The following is a 22,796-nucleotide window of genomic DNA, read 5'->3' as shown; positions in this document are numbered from 1 at the left end:
TTATTCCATATTCTTTATTAGCACGTAGGAAATATTTTCTTGCACATGATGTGAAATTGCTTATATTTATCAAAGAACTGTACTGCAATTTGTTTTTATACAATACTCAACTAAATTTATCCATTATGATGCAAAATTAAAAGACACTTAGCTGGAAATATGGTTTCTTGGTTTATTTAGTAGTTACTAATTCTAATAATTCTTACTATATATTAGAAATAATGTTCAGACCTAAAGAGTATAGATGTGATTACATAAGAAATACTTCTCACGAACACAACATTTTTTTAAAGAAAATGAAATACTATGTCAAACATAAATTTCTTTGTTATTAAATTCTTTGGTCGGAGGCAAGATGGCATCAACCCCTGCGCTCTCCTGAACCCAGCTCACCATCTCGCCTTAGACGGTGCACAGCTCAGCACACCAGGCATGAAACTTCACGCATGATCCCTGCTAGAACTCTACGCGTTATTCCTGATGGACATTGCCTGTTGTTTTGCAAGATATGGACAGAATGGTGTTGGCATGGCATGGAGAAACCGCGGGAGCAGCTGCAGCATCGCCGCCTGCCCTGGCCGGGCTGAGTTGCAGCACCATTGGACATGGAGCCGTGGCAGAAGTGCACGCAGTGGCTCATCCACTGTAAGGTGCTGTCAGCCAACCACCGAATGACCTGGTACTCAGTGCAGGTGTTCAACCTGGCACAGACCCTCCGAGATTGGGCCCTGCTCTGCCAGCTGCTCAAAAACCTCCGGGCGCACTCCATCAACCTCAAGGAGATCAACCTGAGGCCGCAGATGTCTCAGGTGCTGCCCAGAGACGCAGGAAGGTGCCTGTTTGTCAGTGTGTAGATTGTTACAACATGCTAGTCGACCAAAAGCTTACATCCAGTAGATTTGGAACACCTGTAAAGGTGATTAGAGGCCACCCCAAAAGCCTCCATCCCTCTCGGAGAACCCGGGAAGCTACTGAGAATATCCTGCCTGCATGGCAGAGCCTGGCAAGCTATCCGTGGCATACTAGATATGCCCAAAACAGTAACAACGATGGTCCTCATTCCCCTGACCCTGAAAGAGCCCCCAGTACGCCACTGGGCTCCACTAGCACGTGACAGGGACTACTGGAGACATTACTGGTGCCTCCTCAAGCAAATTGATCAACAACGGGATGACAGTGATACAGTGATACAGAGATTAAATTCGCTGTTCAATTTCACTATTAAGTCACCAATTGAGACCAGAGAGATAGCACGGCAAGTAGGCCACTTGCTTTGCATATGGAGAGCCTAGGTCTGATTCACTTGCACCCAATATGGTCTCCTGAGCACCACTGGGAGAATTTCCTGAGCGTAGAGCCCGCAGTAACCCGAGCATCATTGGGTGTGGCCCCAAAACAAGTCACTAACTGGGAATTGCTGAGATTCTTTGGCACAGTTTATCCCTATTAAAAAAAAACACTGAGAAATGGCTGTGATCAAATCACATTATGCCATTCTCACCAACTCCTTCAAGCCCATAAATATAAATTAATCTTAATTAATAGTTATTATAATTGATGGCATTAGTTCATAGAAATATAAAATATTAGAGTTGCACAAAATGTGTGATAATACTTTCTGATATATTTTTAAATCAACTTAATTCAAAATTCAATGGAAAGTTTGAGGACTGATGAACACAATACATTTGTACTAAAAACACAGTAAGACAGAGTGGGTTCTTCAAAGTATTATGGCTGGTTATGGATTATGAAATAACAGTCGGTCATGTTCTGTACAGCACAATTTCCAAAATTTGTTGAAAATAGAAACTATCAGCCTAAAGTTGCAAATCAATATCTGGGGACAAAAATTGCTTGGTCATTTAATGAACCAGAGAAAAGTGTTTAGTGAATTGAAAGGGAAAAAAATGTAGTAGGTTGTTCCTATTTTAACCGACTCAGAAACACAAGTGAGCAGTTTAAGGTTCTCACATCCCCAAGTAAAAAGAAGGCGTTGGTGGGATTACACAGCACCAGGGGCAGTTTGTGGGTGTGGCTGCCAAGCTACTGGAAAATGAGAGGTCTGGCTGGAGAAGGCCCAGTCCCAATCTGAGCAGGCTTGGAGATCTCAGCCTGGGTCCCGCATATCTGGATTCCTCTGCCAGTCCCTTCATGCTTGAGGCTCGTCCTACTCCAGCCAGACCCCATGTAATAATAGCCTTATCCTCCCTCTTGGAGAACCTAACAAACTACCAAGAGTTTATTGCCTTCATGGGAGAGCCTTGCAAGTTTCCCATTGTGTATTCATATCCCAAAATACAGTAAAAGATATATGAATACCTCTCAGAGAGCCCGAGAGTATCCCGCCCAGATGGCAGAGCCTGGCAAGCTACCCGTGGCATATTCGATATGCCAAAAACAATAATGATAGGTCTCATTCCCTTGACCCTGAAAGAGCCTCCAATCGTTGGGAAAGACGAGTAAGGAGAGGCTGCTAAAATCTCAGGGCTGAGTGTAATAGAGACGTTACTGGTGCCCGCTTGAATAGATCGACGAACAAGGGGATGATAGTGATACAGTGATAAGTCCATATTTCACGCTGAAGATAAATTCAATTGGCACTTGCCAAAGAGAGCTAAACAGTTTCCCAGGGGTGCTAAAATGATTGGAGTACTATAGTAACCATTGCTTCAATTAGCATATGCTTTCTATTTGTTTGCTTAAAGATGATGGATTTCTTGGAGGGGCACTGTGTGAGTTTTTTTTTTAATTTTTTTCTAAAAAGGGCAAAAACTTTAGGAACCTCTGTACTAAAAGTTCACATTCTGGGAATCAAAAATATGTGTCTTTGGGGCTGGAGCAATAGTACAGAGGGTAGGGCGTTTGCCTTGCATGCCGCCGACCCAGGTTAATTCCCAGCATCCCATATGGTCCCCTTAGAACCGCCAGGGGTGATTCTTGAGTGCAGAGCCAAGAGTAACCCCTTTGCACTGCCAGATGTGACCCAAAAAGCAAAAAAAAAGTCTTTTTTTTCAATTTTTTATTAGTGAATCGCCGTGAGGTACAGTTATAGACTTACAAATGTTTGTGCTTGCATTTCAGTCATACAATGGTCTAGTACCCATCCCTCCACCAGTGCCCATTTTCCACCACCAATAGTCCCAATATCCCTCCAACCATCTCCACCCCATCCCCTCCACCTCACCCTACCTCTGTGGAGGGCATTCCCTTTTGCTCTGCGTCTCCTTATGTGGTGTTGGAACACTATATGCATAAACCCTAACATTGATAGAATTATAAAATTGAAAAATGTTGTGAGTGAAATATTTTTTAAATACTAAGAATAGAGAGATAGCGAGTGAGAGAGTGTAAGAGAGAGAGAGAGAGAGAGAGAGAGAGCGAGAGAGAGAGAGAGAGAGAGAGAGAGAGAGAGAGAGAGAGAGAGAGAAGTGCCTGCCCTAGAGGCAGGTTGGGTGGGGGGTGGGGAACTGGGGATATTAGTGGTAGGAAATGTACACTGGGAAAGGGACGGGTGTTGGAACATTATATGATTGAAACCTAATTCTGAACAACTGTATAACTGTGTAGCTCACTGTGATTCAATTAAAAAATTAAAGTAAATAAAAAATCCTAAGAATTGAACTTCTAAATCTCAGCAATTACACTCCTCAAGCGTCCAAAAACACTATAAATTGTTTGCTCCTATGTTCATTGAAGCACTAGGAACAATATCTAAGATCTAGAAACAACCCAAGTGTCCATGAGTAGATGATAGGATAAAGAAACTGTGGTTTAGGGGCTCGAGAGATAGTACAGCAGTTGAGGTGCTTGTCTTGCACTTGATTAACCCAGATTTGATCCCTGGTACCACACATCGTCCTTGAAACATTGCCAGAAGTGATCCCTAAGCACAGATCAGGAGTGAGCTCTGAGCATAGCTAGGTGTGGCTTAAAATTTATAAAAGTAAAGAAAAATAAGAAAAGAAACTGTGGTGTATATACACAATTAAATAGTACTCAGATAAGGAAAAAATAAAATAAATGCAATCAATTTTTTGCTATGTTAATGGGTCTAAAGATTATTATGGTGAAAGAAGTCACCCACACGGATAGAGACAGACACAGAATGAGATACTCTCTCTCTATCTCTCTTCTGTTCCCATATATACAGTAAGGGAATAATAAATGGCCAGACTTGAGAAATGGCCTAGAGAAGTGAGTTTACCAAGAACAGCAACGGTGTCTGTGTGTGTGTTGGGGACCAGGGTGGGGGAGAAGAGGCAGATATGCTGGAACACTGTATGCATAAAATCTTAACATTGACAGTATTGTAAACATGGTACTTCAAATAAAAACACATTTTTTATTTGAAGGGGCTTAGAGAAAGAAAGAAAAATAAGAAAAAGAAATGATCATTTGTTATGGACATTCTATCCCCAGGCTCTAGAAACTTCATCTTAAGTGGTGGAGGAACACACAATGGCATGACATATTAAGCTTTTTTCACCGAATTATAGACATACATTACATACATATTATAACTCATTTCACAAAAATGCTAACTCCATGAATTTTCCACCCAACCTATAAATGGCTTCAGCTTAAACCAACCCTCAATCTTAGGAGGTCTGCCCCACAGCTTGGAAACTGGCCTCACATGCTAGGGGAAAAGGCAGCTCAGATAGAGAAGGGAACACCAAGTAGAGGATGTGGGGAGGACCCATTCAGGTTGGAAGATGCGAGCTGAAAGTAAAATATAGACCTAACATGATGGCCACTCAATACCTCTATTGGAAAATACAATACTCAAAAAAAGAGAGAACAAAGGGGAATGCCCTGCCACAGAGGCAGGGTGGGGTGGTGGGGGATGGGGTGGGGGTGGTGGGAGGGATACTGGGATCATTGGTGGAGGTGAATGGGCACTAGTGGAGGGATGGGTAAAAGATCACTGTATGAGTGAAATGCAAACCCAAAAGTTCATAAGTTTGTAACTGAACATCACAGTGATTCTCTAATAAAAAATTAAAAAAAATAAACCAACCCTCAATCTTAGGCAATAACTAGTGTCAGTATAGACTAGCAGTCAAAGTCACAGAACATCTACCCTCAATATTTGAAGCAGAGACCATGGGAAGAAGTCCTAGCTAAAAACATCATCCAGACTGATTTGGAAGACATGTTGTTCATATCTAGTCTTTTCTTTGTAGAGCTACTGAGTGCCAGGGTAATTTGCACGTGAAGAACAATATAAAATTTAATTTATCATACCTCCACTGCTTAGTTAAGATATGTATTAACTGCCATCAGAAATACCAACTATATTCACATAGCCCTAGTATCACTAGGGTCAGTAACCAGAGGGAAAAAATAAATGCAATCTCTGGCAGAGATTAAGACATTTCCCAGAAACAACTAATATATCCACAAACAGATGGGTAGAGAAAATGTGGAATTATAAATAAAATACTTTTCAGCCATAAAAATGAAGGAATTTCTGACATATGCTACAATATGGATGAACATTATGGACATTAAGCTAAACGAAATAGCCAGTCACAATAGGAAATTTGGTGCACAATTCCATATATATAAATTTTATCTAAATTAGTCAAATTCATTGTCTCAAGAAGTAGAATGTTGTGTTATCAAGAGCTGAGATAAAGACAAAATAAAGAGTGTCTTATCAAGAGATATAAAGCTTTAGTCATCAACATGAATATGCTCTAGAGATCTGTACAACAGTATTCCTCTAATCCAAGCAATGTGAGTATTGTTCCGCCAGCCGGTCAACCTGTACCTATGGGGCGAGTGCATCAGCAGCCTGATGGTGACTTCAGACTTCCAGATACTCCAAAAATTCTGCTGTGATTTTGGCCAGACCCCAACGACTTGGGGCTAACTTTACCAATAAATTAAACAGCCAAAAGTTAGGTATGTGGGAGCCGCACCCACAAACCACCTCCGGCTCAGCTATATAAGCTCATTTATTGGCCTTATTTCAGAGACACATAAATCTCAAAAGAGATCAAAAGATGCAGTTAGGGCTGGTGGTGCAGTGGTAAGCTGTAAGCAGGAAACCATGACTGAGATCTCCAAGCCCATTTGGATCGGAACTGGGCCTCCTCACCCCAGGTCCCCAGGTTTTTTTTCCCAGTAGCTTGGCATTCACACCCAGAAACTGCCCCTGGCACCATGTAATCTCCTCAATGGCCAAGACCCAGGGACTATAAACTAAAGCTTCCGGAAGAGAGTGCCGCAGAATGCCCTGACCTCGAATCAGGCTGTCTTCACTGGGGCACTTCAGAGAGGGTTTCCCTCCCCGCCACAAACAAAACCCCGGCAGCCGAAAACCTCCAGAACCCAGCTGCAGCCATGCTCAAGGCCACTCTCTATACACTCAGACGAGCCTCACCCAAGAGGAGCGAGGCCTCACCCAAGACGAGATGAACCTCACCCGAGAGCGGACTGGCAGGAAAGCCCAGGTATGCGGGAACCTGTGGCTGAGATACACAAGCCCGCTCAGATTGGGACTGGGCCTCCTCCTCCCAGGTCCCCAGTTTTCCAGTAGTTTGGCAGTCATACCCACAAATTGCCCCCAGCCATCTAATCACATTAATGGCCAAGACCCAGAGACTATAAACTAAAGCTCCCAGAAGAGCACAGCAGAATGTCCTGATCCTGCACCAGGATGTCTTTCCTGGACATTATATTCTATTCATAACAAACAATTAAAAAATAATCTAACATTGCCTTTTTGACAGGTTTGAGTGGTGGGACTGGTGTCGAAGTATAGAAAGTAACCAAAGTAGAAAATATGGGGGAAATTGTCTGCCACACAGGCAGGGGTAGGGTTGGAACGGGGTGGGGCACACTTCAGATTTTGGTGGTGAAAAGTGTGCACTGGTGAAGGGATGGGTGTTTGATGATTGTATGAACGAAGCTCAAACATGAAAGCTTCGTAACTGTATCTTATGATGAATCAATAAAAAGGGGGAAAATAATAATAAAATAAAATTAACATTCTGAATAAAAAAGTAATGTAGAGTTTATGCCCAATTCAATCAGCATAGTCAATAGTTGAATAAATAGCAGTACTCCTACATTAAAAAATAATCCAAGCAATGGATTGTACATGCAAAGTATTTAAAGTTATAGAACCCATATTAAACATTATATCTCAATAAAATAAAGACAGGCACGAAGTGTGATGGAATCTGGTGAGGGGCATTCAAGAGATGCAGTGCTCTTGGAATCAATCTTTAATATCAGTGGGTGAAATGATATTATGAATAATAAATGAAATACTCTTGATGACAGTCCATTTTGGGAGTCTAATATGGAGAGGCTGTCTTTCATGTCTGTTACCTTTATCCAGTAGACCTGTATATACCCTAAATACTTTACTACTGCTCAGCTGACAACAATGATCAGAGATTTCTCAAAATTATTGACATCATTTGCTCTGATTCTCCATCATGTTCTCTACTTTTTCTAATTCTAGAGTTTTCCGTACATTAAGGAGAAATTTGGATTCAGTATCCTGACATTTATATCATGTCAGGTCTAGCAATTTTGTAGCAAGCACCTTTGCTGCAAACATTTTCACTGTTGTGCTTTGTCATTTCTCTACTGATGAAATATAAACTCAACTCTTTGCAAAATAATGTACATCACTTTGTAGTGCAGTGATATGACACCTGCCTTTATACTCTAATTCATACTTCCAGTAAATGTAGTCACCAAAGAAATACAAAGCAATGTATAATATTATGAATGAACAAAAGACTTGGAAGACAATTTCTTAGGTACAGTTTGTGAAAGAAAATCAGTTCTCTGCACAGAATTGCCATAAACCTACAGACATTAAAATATATCAGAAGATTTCCTATTTCTTATTCTTCACAGTAGTCATATTAGAATGTTGTATATTTTCTAATAAACTTTCCATGTTTTATGATGCCTTTTTGAGTGTACCTTTTTCATTTTTGTTTCTTGTCTTTTTTTCTCTTCTGAATTTGATTTCTTTCTATTGCTTCTCTCTTTCTTTGCTTCAAGCTCTTGTCTTTGATTTCCTCTTTCAGAATTCTTTTGTGTCCAATTAGTTACACAGAAAAAATTCTTATAATAAAACTGTTTACAGCAAAACTTCCTAGAAACATTCTGTATTGGGGATTCTGAAGTAGGCTTTGTGTGTGGATTCTCTCCTGAGAAATCTCTATACTTTACTCTTGAATCCTCACCAGTTGAGGTTCTCCTATCTGACCCTGTTGCTTGATACCTGGCCATTTTGATGGAGACTTTGGTTCTTGAATAAAGGATAATTATTGTGTCCACATATCAGGCATTTAAAGCACATCCAGCAATTATTGCTAAGAACCTTATATAAGAACATAATATGAGTAATATGGTAATTTACTTTTCTGCTCAACATAATTAGAAAACAGAAAAACACAAAATAATGAGGCCATATTTTGTCCCTCAGAGAATTGACTGCAATCAAAAAGACTATTAAATAATAGGGACTTCAGGATGGTTTAGTAGCAAAAATGCCTGTCTGTGTGAGTATGAGGTCAAGAGTTCAAATCTTGATGTTGCTCATATGTGTCCAATGTAATCTCTGTTCCTGGAAACACCACACCACAGCCATGACACAGAAAAAATTATACAACCCTGGCAAGTGTGACAACTAACATACTTGCAAGCACAGCTGCAAGAACAAAATCTCCCAGCAAGCAGGTATGTGGGTACCATATTAAACCCTGCTGTACACTACAATCATAATGTGCAAAACTATAAGTAAAAGATTACAACCCCCAGGAAATGCCTATGCAAACATCACAATTCAAATATGTGTGACCATTGCTGAGTAGCATAGCCAAGGTTGTAAGCACCATTACTAGAGGTGAGAGTACCACAACCAGGCCTGTGTGATTCCCTGGTCATTGCACTGTAGCACTGTCATCCCGTTGTTCATCAATTTGCTTGAGCAGGCACCAGTGATGTCTCCATTGTGAGACTTGTTACTGTTTTTGACATATTGAATATGCCACGGGTAGCTTGCCAGGCTCTGCCGTGAAGGCAGGATACTCTCTGTAGCTTGCTGAGAGGGACAGAGGAATTGAATTCAGACAGAGGAGTTGGCCACGTGCAAGGCAAACGCCCTACCCGCTGTGCTATCATTTCAGTCCTCCCTGGTCATTACAAAGGAAAGAAAGAGATGGGCGAAACAATGGATCCAAGGATGATTCCATAAATGCAAATTAATTCATGTCATTACATCATAACAAAAGAAAAGAAAATGATCATATAAGCATATGGGTTATAATAACAGACAAAGAGAAGGCCTTGGAGAAGATTCAAAATCCATTCATGGTTACAAAAAGAAACACTTCAAAAAATAGTGATAGAGGGAATACACCTCAAGATAATAATGGCCATCTACAACAAATTTGCAAATCAAATCCATTTAACCACCTTATTCAACATAATTTTGAAGATTCTTACCACATAACTCAGATAAGAAAAATATATCAAATGGATCCAAATTTGAAAAGAAGTTAAACAATGACTATATTCAGAAATAACACTATACATTTAAAACCCTAAAGACTCCACCACAAAATGCTTACAAACAGTAAACCAATAGGGTAGCACTGTAGCACTGTCATCCCATTGTTCATTGATTTGCTCAAGCAGGCACCAGTAATGTCTCCAGTGTGAGAACTGTTGTTACTGTCTTTGGCATATCGAATACTCCACAGGGAGCTTGCCAGGCTCTGCTGTGCAGGCGGGATACTCTTGGTAGCTTGCCAGGCTCTCCGAGAGGGATGGAGGAATCGAACCTGGGTCAGCCACATGCAAGGCAAATGCCCTACCTGCTGTGCTATCGCTCCAGTCCCAATAGAGTAAGACAACAAATTACAAAATGAATGCACAAAAGTCTATGGTATTTTGTATGCAATAATGAAGTAGATTAAATTGAAACTGGAAAGACAATCACTTTCAAAATAGTGCCTAAACCCATCAAATACCTAGAAATCTACTTTACAGATGGGGTTGAAAGAACTATACAGGGAAAAATAAAACTCACTGCTAAAGGCATTAGAAAAGTACACCAGAAAATGGAAAGATAGCACAGAAGGTAGGGCATTTGCCTTGCACGTGGCCGACCTGGGTTTCGATTCCTCTGTCCTTCTCGGAGAGCCCAGTAAGCTACCAAGAGTATCCTGCCTGCACAGCAGAGCCTGGCAAGCTATGCGCGGCATAGTCGATATGCCAAAAACAGAACAAGTCTTAAAATGGAGATGTTATTGGTGCCCGCTCAAGCAAATCGATGAACAGCAGGATGACAATAATACAGTGATACAGTGATGGATTGGAAGAATCAAAATGACCGTCTTTTCTAAAGGACTATACAGATTTCATTGCAATAACTGTTAAAATCCCAGTGAAGGACTGGAATAATAGTACAGTGGGTAGGGAATTTGCTTTTCAAGTGGATTAGCCAAATTCAAAATCTGGTATCTCATATGATACCAGCACTTCTAGAAGAGATCCTTCAGTGCAGATCAGGAGTAAGCCCTGGGCATTGGCTGCTAGGTGTTGTCTCCAAATATAATAAAAACATAACAAAATCCCAATGAAGTCCTTCATAGACTTGCTAAGAAGTTTACTAAAAAGGAAATAAGAGGTATTTTGTTGTCTCAATTTTGAGCTGTACTACAAAGCTCTAATAATCAAAACTGCATTAAATTGACAAAACTACATTGTATTATATATGAAAACATATAAGAAGAGATATAAAATTTTTAAAAACCATTTACAATTGGACCTCAGAAAATCAAGTACCTGAGAATTAATTTAACCAAGGTGAAAAACTTACAAAGAAAACTACAAATCTCTACTGAATCAATACAAGAAAATGGAAACACATCCCAAGTGCTTTATTAGGAAAAGGATATGTTTCCTAATCTTTATTAGGAAAGATTAATATTGTCAAACCGACAGTATTGCCCAAAGAATTATACAGATTCATTGCAACCCCTATAAAAATATCCATGGCATATTTTAAAGATCAAAGGCTATTGAGTTATAATCCCCACTACCTCACTCCCCAATATCTAAAGAAATTCTAGGAAAAAAGGAGGAAGGCTTCTCTCTCCACAACTTTAAATTATACCACATGTTGCGATGAACATATAAGTGCAAATGTCATTTCGACTATTATTTTTTGCTTCTCCGGGATATATTCCCAGAAGTGGTATTGCTGAGTCAAATGGGAGCTCAATTTCTAATTTTTTGAGCAGCCGCCATATTGTTTTCCAAAAGGGCTGAACAAGTCGGCATTCCCACCAACAGTGTAGAAGGGTCACTTTCTCCCCACATCCCCTCCAATAGCAGTTGCTTTTTTCCTTTAGGATGTGTGCCAGTCTCTGTGGTGTGAGGTGGTATCTCGTAGTTGTTTTGATCTGCATCTCCCTGATGATTAGTGATGCAGAACATTTTTCATGTGCCTTTTGGCCATTAGTATCTCTTCTTTGAAAAAGTTTCTGTTCATTTCTATAACCCATTTTCAGAGTGAGTTGGATGTTTTCTTCTTGTAGAGTTCAATCAGTGCTTTATATACCCTTGATATCAACCCCTTAACGGAGGAGTATTGGGTGAATATCCTTTCCCATTCTGTAGATTGTCTTTGTATTCTGGTCACTGTATCTTTTGAAGTGCAGAAGCTTCTTAGTTTAATATAGTCCCATTTGTTTATCTCTGTTTCCATTTGGTTGATCAGTTGCGTGTCATCTTTGAAGATACCGGTGGCTTCAATATCGTGGAGGGTTTTGCCTACTTTGTCTTCAATGTACCTTATGGATCGTCATCTGATATTGAGGTCTTTAATCCATTTTGATCTGACTTTTGTGCATGGTGTCAGGTCGAGGTCTAAGCCCATTCTTTTGCATGTGGTTGCCCAGTTGTGCCAGCACCATTTGCTAAAGAGGCTTTTCTTGCTCCACTTCACATTTCTTGCTCCCTTATCAAAGATTAGATGATCATACATTTGGGGTTGTGTGTAGGGATATTCCACCATGTTCCATTGGTCTTTGGCTCTGCCTTTGTTCCAGTACCATGCTGTTTTAATTGTTACCGCTTTATACTAAAGTTTAAGGTTGGGGACGGTGATGCCTCCCATCATTTTTTCCCCAAGAATTGTTTTAGCTATCCATGGGCGTTTGTTGTTCCATATGAATTTCAGGATAGCTTTATCCATTTCTTTGAAGAATTTCATGGCTATCTTTATAGGGATCGCATTGAATCTGTATAGTGCTTTGGGGAGTATTGCCATTTTGACAATGTTGATTCTCCCTATCCATGAGCAGGGGATATGTTTCCATTTCCTATTTCCTCATGTCCTCTTTTATTTCATGGAGTAGCGTTTTATAGTTTTCCTTGTAGAGGTCCTTTACTTCCTCGGTTAAGCTGATTCCAAAGTACTTGATTTTCTTGGGCACGATTGTGAGTGGGATTGCTTTTTTCATGTCCCTTTCCTCTGACTCATTGTTTGCATATAGAAAAGCCATGGAAGCACTGTTTACAATAGTCAGACTTTGGAAAAAACCCGAGTGCCCGAGAACAGATGACTGGTTAAAGAAACTTTGGTACATCTACACAATGGAATACTATGCAGCTGTTAGAAAATATGAAGTCATGAATTTTGTGTATAAGTGGATCAAGATGGAAAGTATCATGCTAAACAAAATGATTCAGAAAGAGAGAGACAGACATAGAAAGATTGCGCTCATCTGTGGAATATAAAATAACAGAGTAGGAGACTAACACCCAAGAATAGTAGAAATAAGTACCAGGAGGTTGGCTACATGGCTTGGAAGCTGGCCTCACATGTTGGTGAAAAAGGCAGTTCAGATAGAGAAGGGAACATCAAATAAGCTCTGATCGGAGCACCCGCTCGGGAGGGGAGATGCGTGCTGAAAGTAAACTATAGATTGAACACGATGGCCACTCAATACCCCTATTGCAGACCACAACACCCAAAAGGAGAGAGAGAGAGAGAGAGAGAGAGAGAGAGAGAGAGAGAGAACAAAAGGGAATGACCTGCCACAGAGGTGGGGGGAGGGGGATGGGATTGGGAGGTGGGAGGGACACTGGGTTCACTGGTGGTGGAGAATGGACACTGGCAGAGGAAGGGGTCCTTGAACATTGTATGAGGGAAACACAAGTATGAAAATGTGTAAATATGTTACTGTACCCTCATGGTGACTCACTAACTAATAAAAAAACGTTAAAAAAGTTATACCACATGTTGGAATATTGAATGTAACAAATTATTGTGAACAACTCTATAAAAATAAAAATTTAAATTAAAAAATTTAAAAATAAACTATACCACAAAGCCACAGTAATCAAAGAAGTGTGCACTACATACAGTCTCTAAGGTCTGCCAGAAGTGATTCTGCTTTCCGTGGAATGTATCCCCTGTTTTCCTCCCTGGATTAGCTGCCTCAAAGATGTAGTCTTGAGAGAACAATGTGTTATTGAACACAGAGCCAGGAGTAAGCCCTGCTCACTGCTGGTTGTGCTTTCCCTGCCCCAACCCCCAAAATAAACACTCAATAGTTGGAGAGACAGTATAGATATAATACCAGGAGCACAGAACAATGAGTAAGCCCTGAGCACTGCAAGGTGTGGTCCAACCAAGTCCCCTACCCCAAAATAAAAAAAAAACCCAGAACTCAAAATGGTTATTATTTTGGAGGGAATTTATATACATAACATAATCAACCCCAGAGGTAATTCCAGGCCACTGGACTTACCTCACCAGTGCGGTCCCTCACTCCTTCCATTCAGTGAGTATTCCATGTTTGCCTTTCTTAATCAGAAGCTGCCTCAAAGAGATAGATTTGAGAAAGCAATCTGTTATTGAAGTCATCTGGACTATGTGACTGAACCCAGTGATGGCCTCTATGTAGACTTTTTTGGGGGTCAGCCCCCCAACATTTCTTGGGGATCTGAATGTTAGCTCCAGTAATAATACTAGATCCAGTGTTGTAGGCCCTTCAGTTTGCACGCTCAGACCTAGCAACAAGGTGCTATGGGCCACCAAAGCCAAACTGGCCCACACTCAGGACTAGCAGGAGGTGCGAGGTGGATCATGTGGTATTTTTGGGAATGAAACTCAAGCGTATTCCATTTTAACTATCTCCTAGGCACCCAAAATGGTAATATTGTGACTTTAGAGTTTAATTCAGACTGCATTAAAATGGTTAGTTATTTTGAGAGGTGCATGGTTTGATAGAGGGTTAAGCTTAATGAGGAGATTTAGACTCTCTTTCCTTGTAGGAGTGTAATCTTCAAACTTTGGCAATGAAATCATAAAATTAAAACTTTTAAATAGGTTCTGTGGATATAATTCAGTACATGCCTTGCATGTGTGAAGAACTGAGTTCTATCCCCAATATTACCACATAAAAATCATCATAAAGTTTTTATGTTAGTATTTATGATATGAATATATTACTTTTGTAAGTTAAAGAGAATAAAATAGGTTAAAGGAATTTTAATGCAAACTAAATTAATAAAATAAACCTATCAGCATTATTAACTTATAAATAATATAATAAATCACCTAGTTTTTAATGTTATATTTTCAAATCAAAGATTTAAAGTATTAAAGATATTTTAATTTGTTTAATATTCACATCCTCACATTAAATTTACGCAAAAGAAGTGACCACATAGATTCTATATAATTATATGCAGCGCTGACTAAATTTGATTGCTTTATCACATTTTAAACATTGTTTTTTGTTTTTGTAATGCCAGGGATCAAACTTGATGCTTCATATATGCAAGGCAAATGCTGCATCATGAAGCTGCGTCCCCAGTCCCTTAAACATCATTGTTAACAAATAAGGCAACACACTCCAGATTTAGTGGAGCCAGCATTAGCCGAAAGTTTGCTGTGGCCCAAGCCTTTCCAGAGAGGGAATATCCAAATTCTTCGTTGCTTTCTGGGAGAGTTCCTCAATGTGATTACACAACACAGGTATCCAGTTTCTTTGACCAGTGAAATCATAGGTCACAGGGATTTTCTATGTTGTCTGATCTGATGAACTGAAGGTGAGCCAAAGACTCTTCCTGGTGAGTGTCAGTCCGAGAGGATATAAGGAAAAAGAATATCCTAGGCATAAAGTAAACTGCTATTGGTTGCTCCTATTTGCTACCCACGTATCAGCTAACTTCTTTGTTCAGACATTTTCCTCAACAATTTAGAGATTAGCAGTAGCACAAGGCCCTAAAGTTATAGTGTAAACTTAGGAGTTATTATCTGAGGAATGCATCTGCCCCTTTTAGCCCTCTTCCTTATCCCAAATCTCAGGCATCTGTCAGTCTAGCTTGTTGACACTTTTTCTGTAATGTAGGAAGGGTTGTGCTTGTTCCTATACAACTCAGTAGATAGATAATGAGGTAATTATTACATGATTTTCAAGCCTTTCCCCTCATAGCCTCCTCCTTGGCATCTGCAGCCTCTCTCATCTGATTCTCCAGTCCCAAACAATCCTAACCGACCCTGTCTGTCCCCAAGTTCATTGCAATTATTGTCTAAGTTCCTGAAATACATTTTCTCTTTTATAGTTCTTCCAAGGTTGATATTGCCTAAGGGAATTAGGAGGAATACTTTAAAAAATTAAATATGGAAAATGGAGTAATAGTACAGAGCAGAAGGAGCTTGCCTTGCATGAAATCAACTTGGGTTCAATCCCCAGCACCTCATATGGTCCCCAAGGTCACAGGAGTAATCCCTAAGCTCAGAGACAGGAATAAGACCTGGGCACTTCTTGGTGAAGCCCCTCACCCAGAACTTACTAATCACAGATCATGTGTATATCATTTGCACATAATTTGGTATTACACAAAATTTTGTATTTAGCTAAATTTAGCAGCAGTATTTTATGAATTCTATATGTTCAGTCATCTGATCATGCTTGAGACTCTTAAATTGGTTCATTGCAATTCAAGGAAATGATCAGCTGAGTGTTTTTTTTAACCCGATATATAATACAATCAATAGTGTCTTCTGATTGAATCAAGAAGTGGCAGTGAGTAGATAAAAACAGATAATAATGTTGGAAATAAGGCACTCGAGATAATTTAGAAAAGAAATCTGCTAACGATACTCTTATGACCTAAGAGTAATCTGTTCTATTTTGTTTGGCAAGTTCTTCACTATTAAAAACAAAAATTAAGTAAAAGGAAAGGGAAAAATAAATTTCCACCAATAGCAACATTTGTCTAGGTGGTATAAACTGAGTGTCGTGCTTCATCACTACTGTTTTAATCAGGTGAAGTTAAAATACCAATATATTTGAATGACTTCCACTGGACTTAAACTAAATTTCTTTCATGTTAAGATAAGCATTTTTGTATACATATATACAGACCTCTTGATTGTTCAAGTCATTTCTAATACAATAGCTTTCAGTCTTGTTTAGAATAATAAGGCAGAATGTCTTGACCCCACGCCAAGCTGTCTTCACCGGGCATCTTGGAGAAGGACAGGTTGAGTTTCCCTCCCTGCCACAAACAAAACCTCGGCAGCTGAAAACTTCCAGAACCCAAATGCCGCCATACTCAAGGCCACCCTCCACACGCTAGAACGAGCATCACCCAAGTGGGAACCGGCAAAAAACCCCAGGTATTCAGAGCCCGTGACTGAGATCTCCAAGACCATTTGGATTGGGACTGGACCTCCTCCCTCCAGGTCACCAGTTTTCCAGTAATTTGACAGTCACACCCACAAATTGCCCCTGGCACCACGTAATCTCATCAACGGCCAAAATCCAGAGACTATAAACTATAGCTCCCGGAAGGAAGAAATGTTGATGGTAAATTCATGACAACACTATACTTTCTTTTACCTTCTTTTCTTTGAAGGGCAGAACATTTATGCCAGAACTTTTCCATCTTTTTTAAATAAGACTAACAAGGGAACAAGAGAGGTAGCATAAGGGTTAAGGTACCAGTCTTACTTGCAGCAAACTAGATTTGGTCTCTCGCACTACAATGGTCCCCAGAGCACAAACACACCCAAAGTGATCCCTGAGCACAGGCCAGGAGTAAGACTTGAGAACTACCAAGTGTGGCCCTCAAATCAGCAAAAAATAATAATGATAATAAAGGAACACACGAGGGAAATAAGAGGAAATTCTTTGCAGTTCAGAGATACAATCACTGATGTGAACAAAGAACCTTCTGCCTTGAGTGGCTGGAGTCATAGCTGGATGCAAGCATCCAATGTGGTAACTGTATAGACAGAAAAGTGCCCATTAAATTCTAGGGTGTAACTTAAAATATGGGGCTACAACTCAAGTCCTGTGTCATGAAGTTAACAGATAGATGAAGGCTCCAGATACCAGGATCTTCTACATGCCAAGAGAGCCTTCTCAATTCAACTTTCAGCCTGTAGTAAGCTCTGTATCATTCATATCAAATGTCTAATTCTGGATTCAGTTGCTACACTCCTAACTTTTTCACCCAGCTGCACTACAGAATCTCCCTTATTGGAGATGACAAGAAGATTAAAAACTCAATGTGGGAGAAAGGGAGTCTGCAGGCAGTCGTGTTCCCTATGACTCCCAGAGCCTCCACTCTCCCCTATCTTCAAGAGTGAACCAGTCTTGCAGCTTATATGCTACCTGGGGGATTCCTGACTGGTGTTAAAAATGTTTGAATGAATGTATCAAAGAGTTTCAACACAATATTCATAGAGCTCCCTAACAACTCTTCTATGAGGTCAAGAAAACCCTGTAGAGTAGAGACAGCTATGCCAGACTCAGAGTGAAGGGACTAAATAAAGCCACAGAAACTGCAGGAATCACAGATGTAACTTTTCAAAGGCCCCCAGGACCAAGTTAGAGCAGATAGAATACCAGGATAAACCGCTTTCTCCTTAGCACTCAACTATACAAAAACTGGCACGCTCCCTTTGAGCATAAGAGTCAGAATCCCAAACTAAAGTCCTCCCACATCAGATGCCTAAACCCTAGAGATGGTGTGCCCCAAGAGGGCCATGAGAGGAGAGTAGCCAATCCCTAGTGCAGCTAGGACACACTCCGAGAACCATGAAAACAACTGGTACAAAGCTGAGCCCCAATTTAGAGATACCAGAGCCCTCAGGAGAGCCATGATAAACTTGGACTCTGAAGTTCTCTGGAGCTATAGCAAGCCCATGTCATCTGTGGCCACATATGAAACTGATCAGAGCAGCACCACAAGGACACTGGCACACACATGGAAAGGACCAAGTTCCTTGTTGACCTTATTTAGAGGAAGAACCTGTTCCCAGGTTCCCTCCCATCACCCCCCAACCACCACCCCCTGTCTGCCTCTATGGCAGGCGTCAAGCATCCACTGTTATAACAGCACACCTAACACAATACTGCCAGTGTCCCTCTACCAGTGTCCCTTCCACCAACCCCCCTGCAACACCCTTATTAGATTCAATTCTGAAGACTGACTCTCTGGGTCTGTTACTATTGGCCTGAGGTTTCCCTACTACGCTTCTTTCTATTTCACAAATGAGAGTGATTATTCTATATTTTTCCTTTTCTTTCTGACTGGTTTTGCTCAGTTTGACACCCTCTTGTTACATCCAAGTTGCTGAAAATTGTATGATTTCATCTTTTTCTTATAGATGAGTAGTATTCCACCATGAATATTGTCCAGGGATTCTTTATCCACTCCTCTTCCCTTGGCCTCTCATTGGTATGATGTGACATCCTACTGATTTGCATTACCCTACAGATAGGTAATGAACGCTTTTTTATATACCTATTAGCCATTTGTGTGTCTTCTTTTGGTAAGTGCCTGTGCAGCCCCATACTTTGATGATGGTGTTTGGTATTGTTAAGTTTCGCCTGTACTTTACATATCTTTGTTAGATATGTGGTGAGTGAATACTTTCTCCTAGTTCCATATGGTGTCTTCTTATTCGAGTAATTTTTTCTTTGTAGTGAAGAAATTTCTTAATTTGATGAAACTCCATTTGTTTATTTTCATCAGTTTTGCTTCTATTTTCTTGTTCAATGGCATCAAGTCATTGTTCATGTCTCTATAGTCAATATCCTGAAGAGTTCTGCCTATGTTTTTCTGCAATGTAATTTATCGAGTCAGGACAAATATTTAAGGTTTTGATTTTCATTACATTTTTTATTTTTTATTAGGACACAATGATTTCCTAAATTGTTCATAGTTGAGTTTGGGGCATACTATTAAGTTTTCTGTAAGGTGTAAGACAGAAATTCAAGTTCATTTTTTTAAAAATGTGGCTAACCATGTTCCTATCACTATTTGTTGAAGAGACTTTCCTTGATCCACTGTGTTGGTGTACAACGTCTCACAATCTCTGGCCTAACTAGGCTTGTAGGTAAAAATTGTTTTTCTGTTACTGTTACTTTAACTGACTATGCTTCCGGTTATGTAACTGACTTTGATACTGTTTCCTTTGACTAAGTTAATTTGCATATTCTGCCTATGTAGCTAAATATCATTGGTTAGAACATTAAGCTAGTTAATAAAAGGGGCTGAACAGGCTGCTCTGGGCATAGCACAACACCAGAGATAGTTTGTGATCTTCCATAAAGTATTTCTTTCGCGTGCATATCTTAATGCCTCTGACTGTCTAACCAAACCTTACTGCAACACCACTGAATACACCTACATATTCTATCAGAGATGAAGGGTTCATGTATCTGAGAGTCTGTCTCTGGATTCTCTATTCCATTGATCTGAAAATCTGCCTTTCTTCTGGTATATAATTTTGATTATTATAGCTTTGTATCATAATTTAAAATTTGGGGGGGAAGCCTCCCACCCTTTATATTTTCAGGATTGTTTTTGCTATACTTTACTGATCAATGTAAATTTTAACCGCAATTGCTTTATGTCTTTATGAACATGCCAGTGGGGATGGGGCCTGGAGAGAGAGTGCAGTGGGTAGAGTGCTTGCCTTGCACACATCTGACCCAGGTTTGATCCCAGTATGACATACATTACCGTGAGCTCTACCAAGAACAATCCCTAAACACAGAAGCAGGAGTAAGTCCTGAGAACAGGAAGGAAAAGGCCAGATCTTCCCACCACTACCACCAAAATACCATGGGACTGCATTGAATGTATACAGTGCTTCGAGTAGTATGGCCACTTTAATAATGTTAATATTTCCAAGCCATGAACAGGGAATATGTTTCCATTTCTTTGTGCTTTCCTCTATTTCATTTAATGGTGACTTATAATTTTCTTTGTATAAGTATTTCACCTTCTTTCTTGAGTTTATTTCAGGTTCTTGATTTTCTTGGACACAACTGTGCAGGGGACTTTTTTTGTTGTTATTTCTCTCTCTCTACTTCATTGTTTGTGTATAGTAATGCCTTGGATTTCTACATATTGATTTTGTAGCCTCCCATTTTACTGTAGAGGCTTATTGCTTCTGGATGCCTTTGGTCAAGTCTTTAGGGTTTTCTTAGTGTAATGTCATATCATCTTATCTATCCTGCAATCTGTACCTTTTGATTTGGTGAGTTCAGGCCACTGACATTAAGTGAGATTTATTGAGATCAAAGAATTTATTACAATCATTTTGTAGAAATTATGAGTGTTTGTGAAATTTGTCTTGCTTTTTATGGGAGGCCATTAATCCTTTCAAAGCTTGTTTCATAGCTATGAACTTCTTAAACTGTAGCCTGTCCATAAAACTTTGTGTCATTCCTTCAAATTTGAATGACAACCTAGCTGAATATGCTTTTTAAGATGAATTCATTATTGATCTCTCCTTCTTGTTCTTCAGGAACTCCTGTAATTCTTATCCTGTTCCTCTTGAACTCATCCTATAATTCTCTGGGCCATTCATCTTTTTTCCATCTCTTTTTAATTAATGGCTTCCTGCATCTTGTCATTGAGCTCACATATTCATTTCCTCATCTTCTGTCGCTCTGCTACTAAAGCCTTCCGATGAATTTTTTGTGTGTGTGTAACCTACCAGGCTCCTCAGTTCTGTGATTTCAGATTTCCATTTTCTCACATCCTTTCATACTTTCTCTGCCTTTATTGGATGTGTATATTAGCATTTCTTTCAGTGTGTTAAGTGGTTTCACTGTGGTGACTCTGAAGTCACATTCTAAGAGGTTATAGAACTGTTGGGGTTCTGGGGGACGCTTCCAGACTATTACCTTAAACTAATTTTTGCGGACTCCAACTCAGCATTATGTCTATCATGTAATTACAGCTATGAATGAGTGTCTGGTGTTGTATAGACTAGGACAACAATCTAAGGTTCAAGTTCCCCATTTCTACTCACATCCTATGCTCTTATGTTTATGTCATGTCCAGATGCTTTTAGCTTCTTCCATACAAATCTGTGCTCCTGTACTGGCTCCTATTAAAAAAAAATGATCCCAGTGACTCAAACTGGCCTGTTGTTTCAGCACTAAACTTACTCTGAGATGGGTATTGGCGGAGAGTAATATATATATATATATATATATATATATATATATATATATATATATATATTGCTTTGGGGTCACACCTGACAATGCTCAAGGGTTACTCCTGGCTCTGCACTCAGTAATTACTCCCAGCAGTGCTCGGGGTACCATGTGGGTACCATGTGGGATGCTGGGAATTGAACCTGGGTTGGCTGCATGCAAGGCAACTGCCCTACCCACTGTACTATTGTTCCAGCCCCAGGGTACTATATTTTGTCTTTGCCTGAGACGACCTAAGGCTAGAAGTCCCTCTTTGCCTGAAGCGCTGACAGGAGTCTTCTTTGTTTGTGACCACAGCTTTCAGCCTAAGTCATGTGTAGTTAGCGCTGTAGCACTGTTGTCCCATTGTTCATCGATTTGCTCGAGCGGGCACCAGTAATGTCTCCATTGTGAGACTTGTTAGAGTTTTTGGCATATCGAATATGCCACAGGTAGCTTGCCAGGCTCTGCCTTGAAGGCAGAGTCAAATATTCTCGGTAGCTTGCCGGGCTCTCCAAGAGGGACGGAGGAATTGAACCTGGGTTGGCCATGTGCAAGGCAAATGGCCTAGCCAATGTGCTATAGCTCCAGTCCCATGTGTAGATGGAGCTCTAAAAAGAGGTAAGTGCATTTGCAGCCCACAGATTTACCACACACACTGTGCCACCTTGGTCAGACTCAGCCATCTTTTATAGCCTGGCATAGTGCCCCCTTTTGGTTTCTTCGCCATTTCTCCAGTCCCATAGCTGCATAATCAGTTGGCTGGATGTTAAAACAGGTCTGTGTGCACAGAAATGCACAGAAACGCCCTTAGCTATCTTAGCACATTGCGACAAGTTTGCTTGTTTTTCTGTAGCACCCTTCATGGAATTATTTCTGTTGTGTTGCATTTTTCACCTGACACAATTCACAGTGCACCCTTCTCTCTCATCTAGGCCCTGTCTCTAGAATACTTTTTCTAAGTTACTTTTTTAATAAGTACTATTTCTAAGGGTTTTGCTGGCCTGGGCTTGAGAGCCTTGGTTGACAATGCTGAGGTTCTCCTATTGATTGCACTCATAATGCTGCCATGGGTTTTCCAATCTCCCATCTCCTAGAGACTTGCAACAGAAGTCGTATTACACTTGGAACATTCCACGTGCTTGAAGTGCCCATTCTTCTCAGTGAAGATGTTGCATTTGGGACCATCTTTAATGTGAACACTAATGTATTTGGCTGTTTCAGAGTAGTCTGTACACTTCATGAGCCCTTTATGGATTGTGGCACAGTCTGTGGGGGATT

This window comes from Sorex araneus, chromosome X (genome assembly GCF_027595985.1).
Source record: "Sorex araneus isolate mSorAra2 chromosome X, mSorAra2.pri, whole genome shotgun sequence".
Classification (NCBI taxonomy): domain Eukaryota; kingdom Metazoa; phylum Chordata; class Mammalia; order Eulipotyphla; family Soricidae; genus Sorex; species Sorex araneus.
This window is presented reverse-complemented; position numbering follows the sequence as displayed.